The sequence below is a fragment of the Nerophis ophidion genome, linkage group LG02, assembly GCF_033978795.1.
Source record: "Nerophis ophidion isolate RoL-2023_Sa linkage group LG02, RoL_Noph_v1.0, whole genome shotgun sequence".
NCBI classification, from domain to species: domain Eukaryota; kingdom Metazoa; phylum Chordata; class Actinopteri; order Syngnathiformes; family Syngnathidae; genus Nerophis; species Nerophis ophidion.
In genome coordinates, this window is record NC_084612.1 from 60,079,903 (window position 1) to 60,099,921 (window position 20,019).

The 20,019-nt window shown below is 38.3% G+C and overlaps 1 long non-coding RNA gene across 1 annotated transcript in view; it reads left to right on the top strand.

Moving 5' to 3' along the window:
- LOC133535077 (uncharacterized) overlaps window positions 1–15,145 on the top strand; it is a 51,317-nt gene extending 36,172 nt beyond the window's left edge. Inside the window, exons 2-3 of the long non-coding RNA XR_009802141.1 lie at window positions 7,326–7,440; window positions 14,505–15,145. This is a non-coding gene — a long non-coding RNA (uncharacterized LOC133535077). The remainder of the gene's footprint in view (window positions 1–7,325; window positions 7,441–14,504) is intronic.
- The last annotated feature ends 4,874 nt before the right edge of the window (window positions 15,146–20,019 follow it).

Consider the following 20,019-nt stretch of genomic DNA (forward strand, 5'->3'; position numbering starts at 1 on the left):
GCCGCACATACACCCCCCCGTCCCTCAATCCAACGCCCTCGATGCAAATCCCGTAGGGATGATGAATGGATGGTCAGCACCTTACAGCTGCGACCTACCACCATGACCTTGAACTACCTTCCCTCTGTTGTTAGATATCTCGAGATGTATGTTGTAATATGTATTTGTGCTTTGCTATGGAGATTTTTTTCTCACTCCGAACTGGGCCCCCTTAGGAGCCCAGTCTGGATTGTATTTTTTTACTCATCCTTCCCCAGCGTTTACCTTTTTCCCATCTTTTACGGGGCGCCTTATGGCGACCCATCAGCGTTCTTGTTCTGTAACCCTGTACACTGTTTGTTTGTCTAATCTTAAACAGGTTTGTGCTGAAAACAAAGTTTCGTTGTACTTGTAGCAATGACAATAAAGACCTACCTACCTACCTGCAACTCAGTATTCTTCTTCCTCCAAACACGACAATGTGAGTTTTTACCTAAATGGATACATGGATGATACAGCAGAGGATTGGGAGAATGTCATGTGGTCAGATGAAACCAAAATAGAACTTTTTGGTATAAACTCAACCTGTCGTGTTTTGAGGCAGAAGAATACTGAGTTGCATCCCAAGAACACCGTAACTACTGTGAAGCATGGGGGTGGAAACATCATGTGTTGGGGCTGTTTTTCTGCTAAGGGGACAGGACGATTGATTCGTTTTAAGGAAATAATGAACGGGGCCATGTATCGTGAGATTTTGTGCCAAAACCTCCTTCCATCAGTGAGAGCTTTGAATGATTGACCAAATATTTATTTTCCACCATAATTTACAAGTAAATTCTTTAAAATTCCTACAATATGAATTCCTGGATTTTTTTTCACATTCTGTCTCTCCCAGTTGAAGTGTACCTATGATGAAAATTACAGACCTCTGTCATCATTTTAAGTGGGAGAACTTGCACAATCGGTGGCTGACTAAATACTTTTTTGCCCCACTGTATATATATGTATATGTGTGTGTATATATATTTATATATGTATATATATACACGTGGGTGTATATATATGTGTGTGTGTGTACATATATGTTTGTGTATATGTATATATATGTATATACTTCACGGTGGCAGAGGGGTTAGTGCGTCTGCCTCACAATACGAAGGTCCTGCAGTCCTGGGTTCAAATCCAGGCTAGGGATCTTTCTGTGTGGAGTTTGCATGTTCTCCCCGTGAATGCGTGGGTTCCCTCCGGGTACTCCGGCTTCCTCCCACTTCCAAAGACATGCACCTGGGGATAGGTTGATTGGCAACACTAAATTGGCCCTAGTGTGTGAATGTGAGTGTGAGTGTTGTCTGTCTATCTGTGTTGGCCCTGCGATGAGGTGGCGACTTGTCCAGGGTGTACCCCGCCTTCAGCCCGATTGTAGCTGAGATAGGCGCCAGCGCCCCCCGCGACCCCGAAAGGGAATAAGCGGTAGAAAATGGATGGATGGATGGATGGATATATATATATCCACATATATGTGTGTGTATATATATGTATGTGTGTGTATATAAATATAAATGTGTGTGTATATATATACACGTGTGTGTATTTATATATATATTTATAAGTGTGTGTATGTATGTATATGTGTGTATATATTATATATGTGTGTGTGTATATGTATATATGTATGTATATATACACGTGTGTGTGTGTGTATATATATATTTTTCCCCACACCTACATATATATATATATATATATATATATATATATATATATATATATATATATATATATGTATATATATGTGTGTGTGTGTATATATATGTGTGTGTGTGTGTGTATATATGTATATATATGTGTGTGCGTGTATATATATATATATACACGTGTGTGTGTGTATTTATATATATATGTGTGTGTATATGTATGTATGTATATACATGTGTGTGGGTATATATATATATGTGTGTGTGTATAGTACTGTGTATATATATATATACCTGTATGTATGTGTGTGTGTATATGTATATACACACATATATATGTGTGTGTTTGTATACATATATGTAAATGTACATATATGTGTGTGTGTATATATGTATACATATATATGTGTGTGTGTATATATATATATGTGTGTGTGTATAATATATCTTTATATATATACTGTATGGTATACACACATATATGTGTGTATACATACACACACAAAATTATAATAAAAAAATGCACTTCAAAATAAACTTATTTAGAAATTATAAATATTAAAATGTTAATTTTCCTGTATATTGTATTAATTATTAATATCATAAAGTATATATTATTAATTTACTTAAAACAACTTTACTTTTTCCCAATGTGTCTAGACTGTATAATCTATAATAATAATATTCTATCCATCCATTTTCTACCGCTTATTCCCTTTTGGGGTTATGTGTTAATAAAAGTAAATTATTATTGTGTGGCGGATCCAGCAGAGCAAGTAGTAACCTTGTGTGTACAACACGTGTATTTGCAGTGGTGTTTTGCAGTAATGGCTGCATGTCAAGACAGAAGACATTCCTCTCCGCCCGCCATGACTTCATCTCCCCATGACTGTTGACACCATTAACAAAGCTGATGACTTACAAATGGCCGCTGTTAGCGCTCCTAATGGATTGTGTTTTGATGGCGTCTGCCAACACTTGACCTTTACATGTTGTTGGACTCCCCCAGCAGCTGTTCTTCTACAAAGCAAACGTCAAAACAACACGGCTTTTAGTAAGCGTTACAGGTGTGAACGCCACATAGTCTGCTTTAGGCGGAAGAATCCTCATGTTATAGAACCTAAGTACTACTACTAAGCTCGTGGGCAGAGGATTGTGTCACTTAAAGGCCTACTGAAACCCACTACTACCGACCACGCAGTCTGATAGGTTATATATCAATGATGAAATATTAACATTGCAACACATGCCAATACGGCTGGTTTAGTTTACTAAATTGCAATTTTAAATTTCCCGCTGAGTTTCTTGTTGAAAACGTCGCGGAATGATGACGCATGCGCGTGACGTCATGGACTGTCAGGAAATATTAGCTCAGCACCAGTTACGGCTAAAAGTCGTCTCTTTTCATCGCATAATTACACAGTAATTTGGACATCTGTGTTCCTGAATCTTTTGCAATTTGTTCAATTAATAATGGAGACTATAAAGAACAATGCTGTTGGTGGAAAGCGGTGTATTGCAGCTGTCTTTAGCACCGAGACACAGTGTGTTCTTTGTTTTTAACACAGAGCGGTCAAGCGAACATGTTTCTCTACATCAACCAGCATGTTTTTGGAGGGGAAAATTGTGATATATATCTTACCGGGAACCTCATTGGATTGTTCGTCCTCCTGCAGTAGCTGTTTAAAAGGCAGCTGTGAGCTTGGCTCCTCGGCTTCTCTCTGAGACACTGGCGTGTTCACCCCAGCCATCCGACCTCCAGGTATGTCTTTACAATCTCACTAAAACATAATTAAAACAATAAGAAGATAAGGGATCTTCCAGAATTATCCTAGTAAATGTGTCTAATTACATCTGAAACGCTCACACAGCCGCCGCCCGGAGCCGTCACTTTTTATTTTATCTTTTTTTTTTTTCTCTCTAGTCCTTTGCTATCAATATCATTCATCCACGAATCTTTCATCCTCGCTCCAATTAATGGGGAAATTGTCGTTTTCCGGTCTGAATAGCTCTTGCTGCTGAAGGCTCCCATTAAAAACAATGTGAGGAAGTGTAGAATCCTCACCCTTGTGACGTCATCGTCCCCGACTTCCGGTAAAGGCAAGGCTTTTTTATTAGCGACCAAAAGTTGCGAACTTCATCGTGGATGATCTCTACTAAATCCTTTCAGCAAAAATATGGCAATATCGCGAAATGATCAAGTATGACACATAGAATGGAGCTGCTATCCCCGTTTAAATAAGAAAATCTCATTTCAGTAGGCCTTTAAAGGTTGTTTTCCTACATTTAAAAGACCTCCTTGTGGTCTACATAACATGTAATGGTGGTTCTTTGGTCAAAATGTTGCATGGATGATGTTTTACAGACCATCTTCAAGCCGTTTTCTGACAGTCTCTTTAGAATGGGCTTTTTTTGTGGGTGGTCTCATTTACGTGGTTCCATTTTGACTGTATCTTCTCCTCGCCAGCCATGTTGTAGTTTAAGCGCTTACATAGCTAGTCTACTGACAGATATACGTTTGAACTATACGCTACTTTGTATTAGAAATGGCAACTTGCTCGATTTTGACTGTATCTTCTCCTCGCCAGCCATGTTGTAGTTTAAGCGCTTACATAGCTAGTCTACTGACAGATATACGTTTGAACTACACGCTACTTTGTATTAGAAATGGCAACTTGCTCGGTGTACAGCTTAAGTTTTCAACAGTCCGGGGTCTCTGATGTGGTATTTTAGGCTTCATAATGCGCCACACATTTTCAACGGGAGACAGATCTGGACTACAGGCAGGCCAGTCTAGTACCCGCACTCATTTACCACGAAGCCACGCTGTTGTAACACATGGTTTGGAATTGTCTTGCTGAAATAAGCAGGGGCGTCCATAATAACGTTACTTGGATGGCAACATATGTCGCTCCAAAACCTCTATGTACTTTTCAGCATTAATGGTGCCTTCACAGATGTGTAAGTTACCCATGCCTTGGGCACTAATACACCCCCATACCATCACAGATGCTGGCTTTTGAACTTTGTGCCTATAACAAGCTGGGTGGTTCTTTTCCTTATTGGTCCGGACGACATGACGTCCACAGTTTCCAAAAACAATTGAAATGTGGACTCTTCAGACCACAGAACACTTTTCCACTTTGCATCAGTCCATCTTAGATGATCTCGGGCCCAGCGAAACCGACAGTGTTTCAGGGTGTTGTTGATAAATGGCTTTTGCTTTGCAGAGTAGTTTTAACTTGCACTTACAGATGTAACGACCAACTGTAGTTACTAAAAGTGGTTTTCTGAAGTGTTCCTGAGCCCATGTGGTGATATCTTTTACACACTGATGTCACTTTTTGATGCAATAATGCCTGAGGGATCGAAGGTAAGTGATATCATCGGCTTACATGTAGTGATTTCTCCAGATTCTCTGAACCTTTTTGATGATATTACAGACCGTAGATGGTGAAATCCCTAAATTCCTTGCAAGAGCTGGTTGAGAAATGTTGTTTTTAAACTGCTGGACAATTTGCTAACGCATTTGTTCACAATGTGGTGACCCCTCGCCCCACCCTTGTTGGTGAATGACTGAGCATTTCAAGGAAGCTGCTTTTATCCTCAATCATGGCACCCACCTGTTCCCAATTAGCCTGTTCACCAGTGTGATGTCCCAAATAAGTGTTTCATGAGCATTCCTCAACTTTCTCAGTCTTTTTTGCCACTCGTGCCAGTTTTTTTTAACTTGTTGCAGGCATCAAATTCCAAATAAGCTAATATTTGCAAAAAATAACGTTTTCCAGTTGAAACATTAAATATCTTGTCTTTGCAGTCCATTTCAATTGAATATAAGATGAAAAGGATTTGCAAATCATTATTTTCTGTTTTTATTTACTATTTACACAACGTGCCTTTTCACTGGTTTTGCAGTTTGTAATATTCCTGTATCGTAACAACACTATTACCAACCATTACAATTGATGAAAATGAGCTATTTTGGCTGCAAAATCACTGGCAAGATCTCCTTCGACTTTTAGCTTGAAAAGAATGAGAACGCTGACCTCTGTCAATGTGGAAAAGTCTTATCTTGAAGAATTTTATGTTGGGATGGTTGGAATGGTTTTATGAATGTGGAAATAATTTAATTCAATGAAAAGGAACACGTAGAACAAATTGCTTGAATGAGTTGAACATATTGAATAATTATAAAATAGAGTTGTACGGTATACCAGTATTAGTATGGTATTGTGGTACTAATGAATAAAAAACGGTACTATACTCTTGTTTGAAAAGTACCGGTTCCCAACGGGCATGACATTGCTGGGTTCACGGACAGAGGAGCATGTTCGGCAGCACACACAACACCGAGTACTTACAAGAAGACACAGTGTGTAGACCGAAAAGGGAGAATGGACGCATTTTGGCTTAAAAAGTAAAGATAAAGGTGAAGTTATAACACTGAAACGCCCTCAGGAAGAGGTGCTTTAAGGCTAAGTAGCTAGTAGCAAACATCCATCCGCAGTCAACAGTGTTTTAGCTACTTCTAAATCACTAATCCTTGTCTCCATGGCGACAAATTAAGTAAGTTTATTACAAGTATCATTATCACTGCAGGATGAGGAATAGCTAAACATGCTTCACTACACGCCGTACCTCACTGGCGTCACAATGTAAACAAACACCACGGGTGGATCTACACTTAACATCCACTGTAATGATACCAAGTACAATAATGTATCTAGTCGATACTACTATTATTGTATCGATATTTTTTATCGTTAAATTATTATTATTTTTTTTTTTTAAATTGAAATTATGTTTAACAACTCAGGAAATATGTCTTTAACTTTGAATATGACCAATGTATGATCCTGTCACTACTTGGTATCGGATTGATACCCAAATTTGTGGTATCATCCTAAACTAATATAAAGTACCAAACAAAAGAAGAATAAGTGATTGTTACATTTTAACAGAAGTGTAGATAGAACATGTTGAAACGGTAAATAACCAGATATTAACAGTAGATTAATAATTATTTTTTTTACAGCTTGTCCTTAATGATGTTGACAAAATAATAGAATGATAAATGATACAATATGTTACTGCATATGTCAGCAGACTAATTAGGAGCCTTTGTTTGTTTACTTACTACTAATAGACAAATTGTCCTGTATGTTCACAATTTTATTTAAGGACAAAATTGCAATAAGAAAACATGTTTAATGTACCCTAAGATTTTTTTTTGTTAAAATAAAGCTAATAATGCCATTTTTTTCGTGGTCCCCTTTATTTAGAAAAGTATCGAAATACTGGTACTGGCACCAAAATATTGGTAGCGGGGCAACCAATAATTGAGAAATGTGGAAAAAAAAGGCTGCATAAAAATTAGTCAAAAGAACAATTTTATTTCAAAATAAATGATAAATTTTCTTTACTCTATTTCCTTAATTTATACTGTATCTGTACCAAATATGTTTGTATGTATATATTTACATGACGTCTTGTTGATATGTGTGAATTATTTCTATTATTTGCACGGCCATGCTAATAATGACTATTTATTCGTATTTCTAGTTGAATTTTGAAAGCAAAGTAAAAAGTGTAGTAAAACCTAGTAGTATTTGTATAGTAGTAGTAGTGTTAAAGTTGTATTTTCTTTCACAGGGTCTCAAGCACTCAGGGGATAAAAATGTGCTGTGAAACAATTACTGTGTTATCCAAACACACAAAAACATCAATGGGGTGTCCCCATCCATCAGGACTGTGCAGGAGGTCAAAGGTCAGTGTCTGGTTTACACGTCCTTCCCTTCAGTTCTAGTCCAGACCGACCGGAGGCCTTCACTGTAGCGATCCCAGCCTTGACCTGCTGCTCCACACCTGCACTGTGTCAAGGTGTTTACTTGAAGACATCCGACAACACTCAACACCTACAATCTTCTTGTCGTCACACATAATAATAATAATAATGATGATACTGATAATGATGATAACATCAACAATAAAAAAAAATATTATTATTACTACTAAATAATACAAATAATGTTAACCTTTAGTTGTCATCAATTTCTAATTATTAGAACTAATATTGATGGCAATATTACTTTAAATGTCCTTTGCATCACTATCATACTTTCTTCATCTCTTCTCTGCTTAAAAAAACACAATTAATTCCATGACTAATCCAGCAAAAATTACAGAACTAACCTGCACAAAGCAAACTACAACCTGCGACCCAAAAAGAAAGAAAGAAGATATATGTAACTTAAAACACTTGTATGCACGAACAACACTTAATAACCTTTAGCATATCAGTATGTGGAATTAAATTAAGGAATGGATTAAGTAAAGAATGTACTAATATGAAAGAATGTAATAATATGATCCACTGGTGGCTGTTCAAACTTTATACAAAGATACTACGATTAACGCCAGGAACTTATTAGAAATAAGATATAGTACACCTCATTAACTATTTATGAGGAGAACTGTTATAATGTTTCCCATTGTCCCATTGGGTTGAGTTTTTCCTTGCCCTGATGTGCTATCTGAGTTGTCGTTCTGACTTGTGCACCCCTTTGAGGCACTCGTGATTTAGGGCTATTTAAGTAAACGTTGATTGATTGATATTAAAAAATAATTGATCTAATTTGTGTACAAATTAAAGGCCTACTGAAACCCACTACTACCGACCACGCAGTCTGATAGTTTATATATCAATGATGAAATATTAACATTGCAACACATGCCAATACGGCCTTTTTAGTTTACTAAATTGCCCGATCCAAGCTATAAGTAGTCTGCTTTAATCGCATAATTACACAGTATTCTGCACATCTGTGTTGCTGAATCTTTTGTGATTTGTTCAATTAATAATGGAGAAGTCAAAGTAGAAAGACGGAGGTGGGAAGCTTTTAGCCTTTAGCAACACAAACACAGCCGGTGTTTCCTTGTTTAAAATTCCCGAAGGTGAAGCTTTACTATGGATCAGAGCAGTCAAGCGAACATGGTTATCGACCACATGTCAACCGGCAGGTTTCGATGAGAACACTGTGGTAATAAGTCGGCTCTTACTGTAGTTATGACCGGAGCTTGCGTCCCTCTGCAGCTGCGGACTATTACCTCCTCCCACCGGAGACATTGGCGGTCACCACACCCGTGGCCACACCCCTACGACTTTCAGGTACCATATAATCTCACTAAAACCATAGTAAAACAATAGGCAGATAAGGGATTTTCCAGAATTATCCTAGTAAATGTGTCTAATAACATCTGAATCGCTCTCACTGCCCTCGCCTTTTTTTTAACTTTTTTTTTTTTTTTTTTTCCCTAGTCCTTCATTCTCACTATCCTCATCCACGAATCTTTCATCCTCGCTCAAATTAATGGGGAAATTGTCGCTTTCTCGGTCTGAATCGCTGTAGCTGCTGGTGGCTATGATTGTAAACAATGTGAGGATGTGAGGAGCTCTACAACAAGTGATGTCACGCGCACATTGTCTGCTACTTCCGGTAAAGGCAAGGCTTTTTTATTAGCGACCAAAAGTTGCGAACTTTATCGGCGATATCGCGAAATGATCAAGTATGACACATAGAATGGACCTGCTATCCCCGTTTAAATAAGAAAATCTTATTTCCTTAGGCCTTTAAGAATAGGAATAGAACATATTTGTTCGTAATTGCTACTGTATGAAGTGGAATATGGGTAGGATTACAAAAAAGTTGCTTCTTCCTACTCCTTTTTGGACATGTAAACAAGAAAATCAAATGAATATATCTAAAATATGTGATGTATCAAATTGAAACTGTGCACATTTTCAAAATGAACTTCAACCAACCAACTTATGTAACATAACTAACACTATCAACCTGAATAACGAAACTGACCTAAATAAAATAACTCACCTAAATAGTCTTAACATAACTAACAAAGTCAACCTAAATGACATAACATAACTAACAAACAAATATAACATATATAACCTAACTAACACAAATAACATAATTAACCTATTTAACATCCATCCATCCATCCATTCTCTACCGCTTATTCCCTTTTGGGGTCGCGGGGGGCGCTGGCGCCTATCTCAGCTACAATCAGGCGGAAGGCGGGGTACACCCTGGACAAGTCGCCACCTCATCGCAGGGCCAACACAGATAGACAGACGACATTCACACGCACATTCACACACTAGGGCCAATTTAGTGTTGCCAATCAACCTATCCCCAGGTGCATGTCTTTGGAGGTGGGAGGAAGCCGGAGTACCCGGAGGGAACCCACGCATTCACGGGGAGAACATGCAAACTCCACACAGGAAGATCCCGAGCCTGGATTTGAACCCAGGACTGCAGGAACTTTGTATTGTGAGGCAGACGCACTAACCCCTCTTCCACCGTGAAGCCCTATTTAACATAACTATTGTAATATAACAGACTGAATAAAATGACAAAAGTAACTAACTTAAATAACATTACTAAACTAATTACTATTAACATAAGATTACAAAAAAAACATTACTAACATAATTTATATAAATAACAGAATGTACAGACCTAAACTAACTAGCATAACCTACACAATAAACCTAACTGACTTGAACAACTTAACTAACATAGAATAACATAATCAAACAAACTAACCTAAAAACTTAAATAACGTGGCTAAACTTACTATTGTTAATAACATAACTAATCTAAATTACCTATCAATAGTAACTCACCTGAAAAATGTAAAAACAAATAACCTTTATAACTTGTCAAGACCAACTAACCCAACAAGACTTACATAAATGCCTAACAATGCCTAACTAACCCAACACAAATATGTAACCAGGCAAGACTAACCAAACAAGACTGACCAACCACACAACCCCCAACTCACTTAACAACTTTAACTAACCTAACCAAAAATACCTAACTAACCTAACACAACTAACTAACCAAACAAGACTAACAAACAACCTAACTAACTTAAAATGACTAAGTAACCTAACAAGATTAGCTAACCAAAAAATACCTAACTAACCAAACAGGACTGAACTAACCTATCACGACTAAATAAACAAGCACTAATAATTAACCCAGCAAGTCTAATGAACCTAATAATAACCAACTATCATAGCAAGACTAACCAACCAAACAAGACCAACTAACCAAAAAAGACTAACAAACCACACAAGCCCCAACTAACTTAACCAAAAATAGCAAACCAACCTAACGCAACTAACCAACCCTATAAGACAAACACACAGACCTAACTAACTCAAAACAACTAAGTAACCTAACAAGATTAGCTAACCAAAAAATACCTAACAAACCAAACATGACTGAACTAACCTAACAAGACTAAATAAACAAGCAATAATAATTAACCCAACAAGTCTAATTAAACTAATAATAACCAACTATCCTAGCAAGACTAACCAACCAAACAAGACTAACTAACCAAACAAGACTAAAAACCACACAAGCCCCAACTAAGCTAACAACTCTAACTAATCTAACCAAAAATACCTAACTAACCTAACACAACCAACTAACCAAACAAGACAAACACACAGACCTAACTAACTCAAAACGACTAAGTAACCTAACAAGATTGGATAACCAAAAAATACCTAACTAACCAAACACGACTGAACTAACCTAACAAGACTAAATAAACAAGCAATTATAATTAACCCAAGAAGTCTAATGGACCTAATAATAACCAACTACCCTACCAAGACTAACCAACAAAACAACTAACTAACCAAACAAAATTAGCTAACCAAAATATACCTAACTAACCTAACACAAATGAGCTAACCTAACAAGACTAAAGTAAACAAGCAATAATAGTTAACCCAACAAGTCTAATGAACCTAATAATAACCAACTATCCTAGCAAGAATAACCAACCAAACACAACTAACAAAACTAGCTAACCAAAATATACCTAACTAACTTAACAAGACTAAGTAATCAATCAATAAACACTTAATCAAGACTAAATACCAACACAAGACCTTACCAACCAAACAAGGTGTATGTAACAAACAAGACCTATCTGTAACTAACCTAACAAGACTAACCAACCAAACAAAACCCAAATATCAAAACAAGACTACTGTAACTCACCAAACTTTACCAGACTAAGTAACCAAGCAATAATAAATAATTAACCAAGACTGAACAACCACACAAGTCATATCTAACCAAACAAGACCTATTTCTCCCAACAAGACTAACCAACCAAACAAGACAGACCTGTAACTAACCTAAAACGATCAACCAACCACACAATAGGTTGTATTCTGAGATGTGACTTTTGAAGGGAAGTCAACAAAGTGGTGGACCACCAAACCAACACGGCTACTCTGCAGCAGAGTGCAAACTATCTTAGTGTGCACAAGGGGCCTAGATCTTACCATTAAAATCAGATACAAGCCAAAAATTCAAACTATGCAATAGAATATATTCCTATACGTTATTAAAATAAGATTTGTCAATTGATAAGAAGGATTATCCGTCATTCCCAGACATGTGGAACTATCTTTTGCTCCAGATGACAAAACCGATGAAAACTTGGACTGATTGATTGATTGAGACTTTTATTAGTAGATTGCACAGTACAGTACATATTCCGTACAATTGACCACTAAATGGTAACACCCGAACAGAGGTGGGTAGTAACGCGCTACATTTACTTGAGTAACTTTTGGGATAAATTGTACTTCTACGAGTAGTTTTTATGCAACATACTTTTACTTTTACTTGAGTATATTTATAGAGAAGAAACGCTACTTTTACTCCGTTCCATTTATCTACATTCAGCTCGCTACTCGCTACTTTTTTTTTATCGATCTATTAATGTTTGTTTTGGTCAATGACAGAGCTTCAAAGTAGAATCTACGCATGCCTGCGTTTCACCAATCACATGCAGTCACTGGTGACGTTGGACCAATCAAACAGAGCCAGGCGGTCACATGACCCGACTTAAACAAGTTAAAAAACGTATTGGGGTGTTACCATTTAGTGGCGTGGCGCAGTGAAAGAGTGGCCGTGCGCAACCCGAGGGTCCCCGGTTCAAATCCCACCTAGTACCAACCTCGTTACGTCCGTTGTGTCCTGAGCAAGACACTTCACCCTTGCTCCTGATGGGTGCTGGTTAGCGCCTTGCATGGCAGCTCCCTCCATCAGTGTGTGAATGTGTGTGTGAATGGGTGAATGTGGAAGTAGTGTCAAAGCGCTTTGAGTACCTTGAAGGTAGAAAAGCGCTATACAAGTACAACCCATTTATTTATTTATTAATTGTACGGAATATGTACTGTACTGTGCAATCTACTAATAAAAGTTTCATTCAATCAATCAAAAGTGAAAAGGAAAAAAGACCATTTTTATTTCAACCGTACTTCCGTCAAAAGCCTAAAGACTGATCGCACAGTTCCTGTCTTCGCAATAAAAGTGCCGCTCCATCGCGCCTGCGCTAACAAAATAAGAGTCTCCGAAAGCCAGCGCAAACAAGCTAGGAAGCCACGGAGTTTGCCGCCAATGTATTTATTGTAAAGTGTATAAAAACGAATATGGAAGTTGGACAAATAAGATGCCAAAAACCAACGACTTTCATGTGGTATTAGACAGAAAAGAGGAAGTTTTTTTCCTCCTCCATTTGAAAACGTGAACGTCTGATTCCAATCAATGCAAGTCATCAGAATCAGGTAATACACCAACTTATATTCTTGTCTTCATGAAAGATAGGAATCTATATGTTAAACATGCTTGTATATTCATTAAAACACCTTTAACATGTCAACAGAAACGGCAAAATAAATAAATATAAATTATATACTGTATATATAAATGTATATATATATATATATATATATATATATATATATATATATATATATATATATATATATATATATATATATATATATATATATGATATGTGTGTGTATGTATATGTATATATGAGGTAGATCACCTCGACTTGGTCATTTATTAAGTAATTGATAAACGTTGAAAAACTTATTGGTGTGTTACCATTTAGTGGTCAATTGTACGGAATATGTACTGTACTGTGCAATCTACTAATACATGTTTTAATCAATCAATCAAATCAATGAATGCCTACTGAGGCTATGGTGCTGTTAAGTTATTGTGGCTCAATGTGCCATTTTTTTCATTTTATTTTAATGTACTATTATTTAATATATAATATTGTTTTAGTTGCTTAAGAGATATTCCTGGCTCTGAATTTGTTCATTGCTATTTTCATGTTTTTGTGCATTATTTTTTGCCGTAATCAGGTTACTCATCAGTTACTCAGTACTTGAGTAGTTTTTTCACAACATACTTTTTACTTTTACTCAAGTAAATATTTGGGTGACTACTCCTTACTTTTACTTGAGTAATAAATCTCTAAAGTAACTGTACTCTTACTTGAGTACAATTTCTGGCTACTCTACCCACCTCTGCACCCGAATAAGTTTTTCAACTTGTTTAAGTCGGGGTACACGTTAATCAATTCATGGTAAGCATGGATGTCTACAACTTCTTTGTGTGTGGCTGGGTCAAGGAAATGGGTATCAACTTTCAAGACTCCCGCAGAAAAATCATGCATTTCATGATTGACCTTTACATCTAGAGACAAGTTTTTTGCATTGTTTTTGTTGTGTCTTTATCAAAATATAACTATATAGGTATGTGTGTATTTGCCTCTGGCTGGCTCTCCGCAGTGGTCACTTGGATTGCAACATGTGTTGCTCCAAAACCTGTATGTACCTTTCAGTATTAATGGTGCCTTCACAGATGTGTAAGTTACCCATGCTTTGGGCACTAATACACCCCCATACCATCACAGATGCTGGCTTTTCAACTTTGCGCCAAGAACAATCCGGTTGGTTCTTTTCCTCTTTGGTCCGGAGGACACAACGTCCACAATTTCCAAAAACAAGTTGAAATGTGGACTTGTCAGACGACAGAACACTTTCCCACTTTGCATCAGTCTATCTTACATGAGCTCGGGCCCAGCGAAGCCGACGGCGATTCTGGGTGTTGTTGATAAATGACTTTCGCTTTGCATTGTAGAGTTCTGCCTTGCACTTACAGATGTAGCGACAAACTGTAGTTACTGACGGTGGTTTTCTGAAGTGTTCCTGAGCCCATGTGGTGATATCCTTTACGCACTGATTTCGGTTTTTGATGCAGCACCGCCTGAGGGATCGAAGGTCACGGGCATTCAACCTTGTCGCTTACGTGCAGTGATTTCTCCAGATTCCCTGAACCTTTTGATGATAATACGGACTGTAGATGGTGAAATCTCTAAATTCCTTGCAATAGCTTGTTGAGAAATGTTGTTCTTAAACTGTTGGACCATTTGCTCACGCATTTATTTCCAAAGTGGTGACCCTCGACCCATCCTTGTTTGTGAATGACTGAGCATTTCATGCAAGCTGCTTTTATACCCAATGATGGCACCCACCTGTTCCCAATTAGCCTGTTCACCTGTGCGATGTTCCAAATAAATGTTTGATGAGCATTCCTCAACTTTCTCAGTCTTTTTGCCATTTGTCCCAGCTTCTTTAAAACATGTTGCAGGCATCAAATTTCCAAATGAGCTAATATTTGCAAAAAATAACAAAGTTTACCAGTTTGAACATTATATATCTTGTCTTTGCAGTCTATTCAATTGAATATAAGTTGAAAAGAATTTGCAAATCATTGTATTCTGTTTTTATTTACCATTTACACAACGTGCCAACTTCACTGGTTTTGTAATGCTGGACATGTTTGCTATCCAGAGGTGTGGAATCGAGTAACATGACTTGGACTCGAGTAAAACTCGAGTCATGAATTTGATGACTTAAGATTTGACTTGACAAAATGTAAATAGACTTGCAACTCGACTTAGACTTTAACATCAATGACTTGTGACTTCATTTGGACTTAAAGGGGAACATTAGATAGATAGATAGATAGATAGTACTTTATTTATTCCGTCAGGAGAGTTTTTTCAGGAAAATTACAATTTTCAGCACAATCCCATTCAAGATCAGACAAACATTACAGGGAGACAGAACAGGATCGCTGACGGGTCTGCCGGCTTCCAGCGCCCCTTACAAAAAAGATGACATACAGGTAAACATTATCACCAGACCTATGTAAGCGTCAATATATACCTTGATGTTGCAGAAAAAAGACCATATGTTTTTTAACCGATTTTCGAACTCTAAAATGGTGAATTTGGCGATTTAAACGCCTTTCAATTGATAGCCTGTCGGAGCAATGACGTCACAACGTGAAGCGGATTCGCCATTTTCTCAATCTCATTACACGCACCAAGTCCAATCAGCTCTGTTATTTTCCGTTTTTTCGACTGTTTTCCCGTACCATGGAGACATCATGCCTCGTCGGTGTGTTGTCGGCGGTTGTAACAACACCAACAGAGACTGATTCAAGTTGCACCAGTGGCCAAAAGATGCGAAAGTCCCTCGTTTGTTCCGCACACTTTACCGATGACAGCTATGCTACGACAGAGATGGCAAGAATGTGTGGATATCCTGCGACACTCAAAGCAGATGCATTTCCAACATGCATGAATGCACAAAGGTGAGTTTTGTTGATGTTATTGACTTATGTGGAGTGTGCTAATCAGACATATTTGGTCACGGAATGACTGCAAGCTAATCGATGCTGACATGCTGTTAAGGCGAGCTGTATGTACATATTGCATCATCATGCCTCATTTGTAGCTATATTTGAGCTTTCCCTCCACCCACATTTAATGCCAAACAAACACATACCAATCGTTGGTTAGAAGGCGATCGCCGAATTCGTCCTCGCTTCAGCCCGTGCCGCTCTCTGTCGTGTCAGTTACGCTTGTATACGGTTCAAAGCGATATGGCTCAATAGCTTCAGTTTGTTCTTCAATTTCGTTTTCGCTATCTGCCTCCACACTCCAACCATCCGTTTCAAGACATGCGTAATCTGTTGAATCGCTTGCGCCGCTGAAATCAGAGTCTGAATCCGAGCTACTATGCTATACCTTTCTGTGCTATCCGGCATGTTTGTCTCTGGTGGCTTCACGCAGTGACGTCACAGGACAATAGACGGGTGGATATAGCGATGGTGTAAATCAGGCTCTTTGAAGCCGTTGTTCGGGATGTCGCGTGATGGGTAAAATTTTGAGAAAAACTTCGAAAAATAAAATAAGCAACTGGGAACTGATTTTTATTGGTTTTAACCCTTCAGAAATTCTCCCGTCCAAAGGCAAAACCCAGTAACTCAATTTTGGTCAAAACTGAGCTGATAATAATTTTGGAGTTCCTAGGTGATATGCTTTACATTAGTGTATGCCATATTGTAATTTGTTCCGTAAGTAAGCTGTTACGCGCATGGCAGGACCTAGCAACTACCACATAACCGCGTAGATACAACAGAAAAACCTAGTATCTCAAGGGACCAATCGGAGCTTCTTTGTCAGTCGCCTTATTGTCTTTAATGAGACATTTGCACAAATGGGGGCCGATGGTCAACCTGATTATGTGATATTATGGCACGAGGGGATATTTGGAAGATTGGCCCAGGACGTTGCAAGCACCTTCATTAAATGTATTGTTCTTGATTCTTCCCCTTGCACACTCTTTTGGGCAGATAACTGTGGAGGTCAAAATAAAAACTGGACGCCCAATGTGCAAACGCAGAATGGGGCCCACCCGAGCTTGTGATAAAATATCTGGAGAAAGGGCACACGTTCATGAAAGCAGATTCAATCCATGGCTCAATCGGCAAGAAAATGAAAGCTCAATAAAACATTTATACGTTTGATGACTTTGTAGATCTTTGTAAGACAGCATCAAGATAGCTAGAAGGGAGTTACTAGGTTTTGCCCTTGGACGGGAGAATTGTGATAATGTTCCCCTTTTGAGCATTTTGACTTCACTAGACTTGCCACTTTCCCCAAAATCCAAAGATTAAAACGTTATTCAGGAGTGCTTTGTATCTTTCATTGTGTACGTGTGTGCTGCCTGTCAGTACAACATCCAATCAAATTAGATCCACATTCATCCAATCAAATTGCAGGACAACCAACGAAGAAGCGCTGTCAAACAACGCGCCAATGAGAAAAAATAAATCCAAAAATAGTTTCGTTTACGAGTTGGTCAACAAAAAACGATTTGCAGTATGCAAAACATGCGGTTCGAAGATTACAGACGGAGACGCAACAACTTCTAAGTTCTTTTTACAATTGAAGTTGCACAAAGAACGGTATTCTGAAAAGGAATGAGGTAAATGTTTGAAATGACTTGTTGATAGTGCTTTTATGAAGTGCAATGTCAGCACCATTTTTTTTCTTGCAATTTCAAATGCACATGTTTTAATTAATAAATACGGCGTTTTAAAAGCATACACAATCTGTATAAATATATTAGGTTACGCCCTTACGTTCCTTAAGATCTTCTTCATCCATCCATCTCACTGTCCCCTTATTTCAACTGTCCACTGTGGGTGCCCGAGCTTTCATCCCCTCTGCCCCACGTCTTTGGAACTCTCTACAACCAGACCTTTGAAACTTTAGACTCAATATCCCTCTTCAAATCAAGACTCAAAACACACATACTGACTGCTTATTCATTGTAATCATCTTATCTTATCTATCTGTGTTGTTGTTGTTTTTATCCAATTTGATTTTATTGTTTTGATTTTGTACGGTGTCCTTGAGTGCCCAGAACGGCGCCTTATAAGTAAAATTTATTATAATTATTGTTGTTATTATTAAAAGGACTTGAAAGGACTCGAAACTCAAAATGCAGGACTTGAGACTTGACTTGGGATGGTCTCCTGCTGGCTCCACTATGGACGGGACTCTCGCTACTATATTGGATTCACTATGGACTGGACTCTCACTGTTATGTTGGATCCACTATGGACTGGACTTTCAAAATATCATGTTAGACCCGCTCGACATCCATTGCTTTCGGTCTCCCCTAGGGGGTGGGGGGTTTGCCCACATATGCGGTCCTCTCCAAGGTTTCTCATAGTCACTGTCACCGACGTCCCACTGGGGTGAGTTTTTCCTTGCCCTTATGTGGACTCTGTACCGCGGATGTCGTGGCTTGTGAAGCCCTTTGAGACACTTGTGATTTAGGGCTATATAAATAAACATTGATTGATTGATTGATTAACTTCAGACTTTCCAGTCTTGACTTCGGACTTGATTCAGGACTTGCCTGTCTTGACTCGTGACTTGACTCGAGACTTGAGGGCTAAGACTTGAGACTTACAACCCCCGTTTCCATATGAGTTGGGAAATTGTGTTAGATCTAGATATAAACGGAATACAATTTTTTGCAAATCATTTTCAACCCATATTCAGTTGAATATGCTACAAAGACAACATATTTGATGTTCAAACTGATAAAAAAAAATTTTTTGCAAATAATTATTAACTTTAGAATTTGATGCCAGCAACACGTGACAAAGAAGTTGGGAAAGGTGGCAATAAATACTGATAAAGTTGAGTAATGCTCATCAAACACTTATTTGGAACATCCCACGGGTGTGCAGGCTAATTGGCAACAGGTGGGTGCCATGATTGGGTATAAAAACAGCTTCCCAAAAAATGCTCAGTCTTTCACAAGAAAGGATGGGGCGAGGTACACCCCTTTGTCCACAACTGCGTGAGCAAATAGTCAAACAGTTTAAGAACAACATTTCTCAAAGTGCAATTGCAAAAAATTAGGGATTTCAACATCTACGGTCCATAATATCATCAAAAGGTTCAGAAAATCTGGAGAAATCACTCCACGTAAACGGTATGGCCGGAAACCAACATTGAATGACCGTGACCTTCGATCCCTCAGACGGCACTGTATCAAAAACCGACATCAATCTCTAAAGTATATCACCACATGGGCTCAGGAACACTTCAGAAAACCACTGTCACTAAATACAGTTTGTCGCTACATCTGTAAGTGCAAGTTAAAGCTCTACTATGCAAAGCGAAAGCCATTTATCAACAACATCCAGAAATGCCGCCGTCTTCGCTATACCGTGGGGCAGTATAGCTCGGTTGGTAGAGCGGCCGTGCCAGCAACTTGAGGGTTGCAGGTTCGATTCCCGCTTCTGCCATCCTAGTCACTGCCGTTGTGTCCTTGGGCAAGACACTTTACCCACCTGCTCCCAGTACCACCCACACTGCTTTAAATGTAACTCAGATATTGGGTTTCACAATGTAAAAGCGCGTTGAGTCACTTGAGAAAAGCGCTATATAAATATCATTCACTTCACTTCACTTCTCTGGGCCCGAGATCATCTAAGATGGACTGATGCAAAGTGGAAAAGTGTTCTGTGGTCTGGCGAGTCGGGCTTCACGG